We start from the raw sequence: 7,550 nt of genomic DNA on the forward strand, positions 1-7,550 counted from the left end.
CAAGTTAAAAATGTGCCAGAGAAGGCTTACAAGGCTTGCATTACACAATAATTAAATAAAAGCAAGTCAGTGTGGTTGTAGAAAATGACATATAAAAATGACGTATGAAAATAACGGTTTCAAAGCTGCCATAACTCATCCAGAGACATGGCTCCCAGGCCAATCAATGGCCTGCAATCTGCTGACGTGAAATCATTGGCGGCTCGCCTGGAACCTTGACCGGGTAGGTCCTAAGAACTGAGCTGGAAGCACTCAGTGGAAAGCCTCTGAACCCACACTGGGTTGACACAAGTAGGGAAAAGTCGAGCACATGGAAAAATGGCTTAAATGTCAAAGGATCTTAGTACAGTATATATCCACCTGTTCTGACAGCCCCCAGAATCAACATCAGTGCAACACCTCAACAAGTAGTGAGGTCTACCAACAAGCAAGAGACATTGTGAAGATCAAGGAGCTGTTTACATAGGTCAGATACAAAACTGTGGAGAAGTATAAAATATTAAAAACATCTCAGAACCCTGAACATCCCACACCATTAAATCCATTATTAGAAAATAGAAAGATTATGCCACCACAGCAAACCTGCAAAGAAAGGGTCGACCACCAAAATTCCCAGTTCAAAGATGGTGATGTTCAGAGAAGTAACCAAGAAGCCAAAAATAAACTGAATGAAGCTGGGCAGATTTTCTGCAGAGATGGGAGGATCTGTCCGTAGGACCACAATAAGCTGCACAGAGTTGGCTTTGTGTCATAAAAGGTGGAGAGCAAGATGAACCCAGGGCGCAGACTCGCTACCAAAAAAAAACAAAATTTATTTAAATAAAACAGAAAACAAAGGGCTGGCATGGCAGCAAAACAACTATAACTCAAATCCTAACAGTAGACAAAGACAAGGCGAGGCAAGCCAAAAACGAGGAGGGACCAGAGACGAGACTTGAAACTAACACAAACAACCAACATCAACAAACAACAATGAACCGGCAGGGAGGTGGAGAAGAAGACCAAGTTTTAAAGCAGAGGGTGATGAGGAGAAGTGGGAACAGGTGTGTGATTAGGAGTGAAGACAGCTGGAGATGGGTGTGACAGGTAACCAGAAAACTACTGAGAAGAGGACAGGTGAATGGTGACAAAACAGAACCAAAGCATAAAGAAGAAAAAAACAATACCAAGTCAAGGACAAAAAAAGCAAATACAAGAATCCAACAAGAAAAACCTAAATCATAACAGAACCAAAACCCAGACATATGACACTTTGTGGAAGATTGGTCAGGAAAAAGACATCTCTTAAAAAAACAACAGCATTAGACTTCCAAAGCATGTGGAAGAAGGTGCTGTGATCAGATGAGAATAAAACTGGTCATCACAGACAACACCATGTCTGGCACAAACTTAACAATTCTCATCATGCTGAGAACACCATTCCCATAGTGAGATGTGGTGGTGGCAACGCTGCGCTGCGGGGATGTTTTTAATTGACAGGGACAGAGAAACTGGTTGTAGTTGAAGGAAAGATAGATGGAGCAAAATATAAAGAAATTATTGAAGGAAGCCTGTTTGAGTCTTTCAGAGATTTGAGACTGACAGTGAATCACCTTTCAGCAGGACAACGACCCTAAATAGACTGATAAAGCAACACTCCAATGGTTTAAAGAGAAACAGTTAAATGTCGTGGAATGACCCTGTCAACACCCAGTAACATGCCAATACCAGTGCATACACAATTATTCAATTTTATATTTTTAGAATGATTAGAAAACATTTTTTTCACCTATATAACTTCATTAACCTGAAGTATTTTGTGTTGATTTATTACCTACAACCAAGTTTAAAACTCTGTTAAATTCCAGGTTGTACAGAAACAAAACAGAAAAAAATAAATACTGCAACTGACTGCATCAGTTTGTAAATGAAGTTTCCCTAAAGAGATGTTACAAACAATAAGTTGCTGGGCAGTTTAGTGCATCGGCTGTAAATTGTTGCCTCTCGGACACTACATTGGACACTGGTAGTTTTGACTCATCTGGATTTCCCCTGCATTAGTCACCAACTGGAATATAAACACACAGATGCACACAAGTATGTCCACATATCCCCCTTACAGAGCGAGAGTGCAGTGTATATGACTGACACCAATAATACAGGTCTCTGTAGAGCTGTGAAACCTCGGGACAACTTCATCAGCTGCTCCACCAACTGCTCTTTGGTATTCCATATGAAAACTTCACATTAATGAGGCTGTGTGAATGGAGCTGCATGATGCTTTGAGAACAATGAGCATTACAGACTGAATTAAGGAGACACCGGGACCTGTAGTCACAAGGGCTGCTCACCATCCTTTTGACTACAGATTCAGCTGCAGATTAAAGCAGGCTTAACGCTCTCTAACCAGAGCCTTGTGAGAATAATAACCACTTTAGACATACGTGCGCTCCTACTGATGACAGTATCAGAGATGTCACTGACGTAGCTGCCAACTCATAAACACGCACATTCATCTCAAATGAAGTAATAGGAGTTAGGTGACTGGTTTGCAACATCTGAGCTTTGGTGTAATTAATGATGTAAGGGTTTCAGGTGTCATTGCAAATATCAGATTTAATGACATCTTGAGGTCAGTTTGTCCTTATTGTGTTGAGAGGTGGCTGCAGTCAGAGAGCATGTGTTAAAAGAGTTATAGTCATTTTGGGAATTTGTTGTAAAGAAAAAACACTGATCACCACAAAGTTTTACAAGGTTTTTATTTTTAACCATAATTACTGTGAGGAACGACTGCTGAACAAGCTGATTAAGAACAACTGGTATTTTCTACAGTAAACAAGGAGTCGAGTTGCTGCAACATTCAGACATTTATAAACATCACTAGAAATAACTTTTTCTGTGTCAAAAAATATATATATATTAAAAGTGATAAATTTGTTTTTTTACAATGCCAATAACATTTTTAACTTATGCATTGTTCAAAGTGTTGATTTTAAGTGTTTGTCTTAATGCTCTTTTGAAACATAGCAAAAGCAGTTTAATTGTTAAGGATGCCAACTTCACTCAGCTTTGCTCACTTAATATTGTTTACTTAGTTTGGTCAGTTTAAATACCTAAAGAGACTTTGGGAATCTTCTGTAGATGTTCATAATGACCAAAGGATACATGATGGGTGATTTTGGAATCTTTTCATGGTTCTTATAATAAGTAGGGGCAGTTCCATCATAATGACCGTAGGGGTTCCTCAAGGATGTTTACTCAGTCCTTTGCTTTTTATTCTACTGACAGATGACTGTGCTGCTAAATTCAACAACCAGTTCCTTAAGTTTCCTGATGGCACAATAGTTGTGAGTCTCATTAGTTATGATGAAGCATCTTACAGCGCTGAGGTGGAAGAGTTAAGCCGGTATCTGACTTGGCTGTGACTGTTGGAGACTAATTGGTGAATGGCATTCACAAGGGAGTCTCCAAAATGTCTTGAAACATTTATGGGGGCTCTCAATTTCTTCCCATGAGTAGTGAGGCGTGCACCCTTGTCACTTGAATTTTGAAGATGTTACAAAAAATTAATGCAACAAATTTTCCCTATCTATCAAAAAATTTGAAAACCAGACCAACAGGTCAAACATTCTGTACATCATTCAACATTTAAGATCCCATCAGCCAGGGAACTAAAAATGTCTCTCTCAGCTCTGAAATAAACTACTTTCTAGCCTGCACTCAGCAAAACAAACCAGGCAAAACTAGGATAGCAGACTACATTTAATTTCTCAAGAATGAAGCAAGAGAAAGAAAGACCATTGTTTCTTTGCAGTTCAACATTCGAAGTGATGCTTTGTTCATTTCATGCAGTTAAACAAACTGGATTTTTTATAAATAAATATAAGAAATGGCCCTCAGCACTTTGTCCTATAAATAGATTTCACCATTCGTTTTTCCCCCCAATTTTTACCATCAATTTTGAAAATAGTCATTTTAAATATATAAAAAATATTTTTGACATTAATATAAGGGGAGCAAAACAGGAAAAGAGAAAAAGTAACAGGAGTAAAAACAACAAATAGAAATCTAAATTAAACAGAAAATAAAAATACAAAACAAAGAGCATATTACATTTTTTGTCATCTTTTTCTATTATGTTATAAACAATTAATATCTGATCTGTTGTAAATAACTCTCTGAATGACCACAGTGTAGAGAAATAAACTTGAAATCTGACTCTATCATCATAAAACAACTACACCCATAGATAGCTGCTGCTGCTGCCATTTTTGCTTGAAAATAACCATAAAAATTGTATGTAAATAACTCTGATGTGAAACTGACAGTAATGTAACGGTTTGTTAACTACAATTTACATGAACCACAATAAAATGTTTAAAACTGGAGCTGTTTTATGAACACATCAGGCCTATTATTTGGTCTTATCTGCGGTGAAATTAGTCGTTACGTCATCAGTCCAGTCAGAATTTGTCTCTGATGTCCAAACATATGTTGTTCAAAGAGCAATCTACAACAGGTAAGATAATGATTATTCATAAACTTTGCAGAGAACTCTAATCCAAAAGCCCGAGACAATTTTTTTTAGGAAAACAAGGGGAAAAATGAAATTATTGTCAAGCCTGAGGTTTGTTGAGCTTGTAATTAATAGAGATCAAATCATAGCAATGGAAAAATATGATGTCAAATTTAAAAAAACAACAAAAAAAAAACGCCTGAACTCAAACGAATGGTTACACTTCACGCTCAGGTCTTCAGAGGCCTTAGACTAGCTAATCCAAGGGCTGTGGTCTTAAAGACAGAAATCTCTGAAGTAGTTCCTGAAATTTGCTGGAGCCACTTTCTCAGTTAGGGGGGTGTCACAGCTGTGTTGTCTGTTTTGTTAACAAAGCATTTCATAAACTGATAGATACATTTGAATGAAACTCTCAGAAAGTAAGCACTGGACGTACATCTACAGCTGTCTCCTAAATAATGTAAGACTTCCAGCTCATACTGAGCACAGATGTTTCTGTGCACGATTCCAGCCAATTGGTAAAGACATCTTCATGAATGTTACCTTTTTTTTTCAACTGGGCAAGCTGTAATAATTAGATCACGTCAGCTCATATTGCGCAGGTGTGTTCTGTCAAAGTGAACACAGCGAATGAGTCGTTTAATTATCCCCACATCAGAACTCATTTTGTCAAATGTGCACTCATATTATCTTCTGCAAATGAACTCTTTCGGAAAAGGCAAAAATAATCTTAAATGCTATATAAATGCTATATAAAAGCATTTGTAAAATTGAAGATTTTTTTAAAAAAACACAGAAAACAGTACAATTACAACTACTTAACTATAATCTAAGGAACCTGCTTGGCAGCAACAGATTTAAAGGTTTATGAGATGAAAATGTGGTGGTTATATTCTTCATTAAGTAGTTTTGCCTGATGATTATGCATCACAGAAACTTAAGAGTCATTTTTACATTTCCCCAAAGTCTAGTTTCAGTTTATTTGTGGTCAGCAAAGCTCCACAATATGCACACTTTAAAAAAAGTCCAGGGTTCCTTCACAGAGCTAAAAACTGAATACATGCCTGATGATGTTACTATGAAACCTTGACGCTTCTTATTGTCTGCTGCTGAAAGCCAAATGCTAATGTTGTTGGCCTGTGTCTGTCTGTTAGAAAAACATCTCATTGCCTGCAAGACAAATATTAATGAAACTCTCAGAAAGTAATCATTGGATAAACTTCTAAAACTAATTAACTTTTGGAGTCAACTCAATTCAAGATGGCTGCCACAGCTAACTGATCAAATTGAACAGAAAAATGGCTCTAACTCAGTCACTTGCAGATATTCAGGTAAAATTTTGTGTGGTAGTAGCTGAGAGTCATTCACCATCCATACTTTGCAATATTGCATGAGATTGCACATACTGTTATTTTCTGTCTTAGAGTAAAACAGTTACACCTTTGTCGTTTATCAAGAAAATAAAGTTAAAAACTCTGGTATGAAAGGTGGTGGGTGATATGCATTCCTTCATGGAGTGCTAAGTCCTTAAATTGACATAAAACATACTGTATACAATAAGCTGACACACAGAACTGAACTAGTTTGTTGTTTCTGTGTTTTTTCTCAGGCAGCCTTCAAGAGGAGAAGGTGAAGTGTTGCATCTTTATTAAAAGTACAAGAGAGCAGCTTAGAGGTTTGTGTTGCCTGGATACACCACATCTATTTATTATCATTCCCTCACCATGACCCCATCTTTTTATTTTAGCATGTTGATTCATCCGCTGTTCGTCTCTGAAAACCACACAACACCTCTAGGTTTACATTGCCGTACTGCTCGGGTGAACTGGATAAAAGCGGCACGATATCTGTACGTGCCCAAATCAGAGTCCAAGGAAGCTACTGTAAAAGTGCGGCAATTCTTCCAGGTGTCTGTTTGCGTCTGCTCACATTTAAAAAACAATTTGTGATTTCCTTTGTTGGCTTTGTTGTTCCATCCGCTACCCTGGGTTTGCACACATGAAGTCTTAGCTGAAGAGTGTTTCCCTTTCTTAAAAGTGAATTAATTGGTGCCGAAAGGCCCATGTCTGTGAGGGTCTCTGTCTAACACCAAAATATCTAATGAGCCACTGGTTGAATTTTAAAGAAAGTAATCATTCACTACAGGTTTCCAACTGATTACCTGTTGGAGACAACCCAGTTCAAGATGGTCACCACAGTTACCTGACTTTAGCAAACACAAAATGACTATAACTCAGTCCATTTTACATGTATTGCATAAATGTATTGCATAAACATGCTGTGGTAATAGTCGAAACCCATCCCCAGCACATATTCTGAGCGAGAACAGGTTGCACAAAATCTTTGTTTAAATCTTGCCATTACCTATTTGGAGACAACTCTGTCTGTTAGCAAAATATGTCATTATCCACTGGATGGATTTTAATAAAACTTTCAGGCAATAAGTATTGGATGTGCATCTTCAACAGATCATTTCTTGGAGTCAACCCCATTCAAGATAGCTGCCACAGCAGATTGACCTTTGAAACATAAAAATGGCTATAAAGCAGTCAGTTTTACAGATGCTGTGCTAAGGTTGGGTGTGGTTGTAGCTGAGAGTTATTCACAACATATGCTTCAAGTGCTACTCAATGCACAAGATATTTACTTAAAACTTTAACATAGCCTCAAAGACTCAACCCTGTTTGGCTGTTAGCAAAATATTCCATGACACACTGGAGGGATTTCAATAAAACTTTCAGGAAATCATTATTGGGTGTACATCTACAACTGATTCATTCTTGGAGACACCCAATTAAAGATGGTCACCGCAGCTAGTTAACATTAGCCAACACAAAGAATAGACTTTAAAATACTGTTGTTAGTTTATAAATCACTGAACGGTTTAGCACCACAATACATTAAAGATCTGTTATCGCTGTACCAAACGTCTAGACCCCTCAGATCTTCTGGTTCTGGACTGCTCTGCATCCCCAGAACCAGAACCAAACGAGGAGAAGCAGCTTTCAGTTTCTATGCACCACAAATTTGGAACAAACTTCCAGAAAACTGTAAA

The sequence above is a fragment of the Kryptolebias marmoratus genome, linkage group LG24 (assembly GCF_001649575.2).
Source record: "Kryptolebias marmoratus isolate JLee-2015 linkage group LG24, ASM164957v2, whole genome shotgun sequence".
In the NCBI taxonomy this organism is placed as follows: Eukaryota; Metazoa; Chordata; class Actinopteri; order Cyprinodontiformes; family Rivulidae; genus Kryptolebias; species Kryptolebias marmoratus.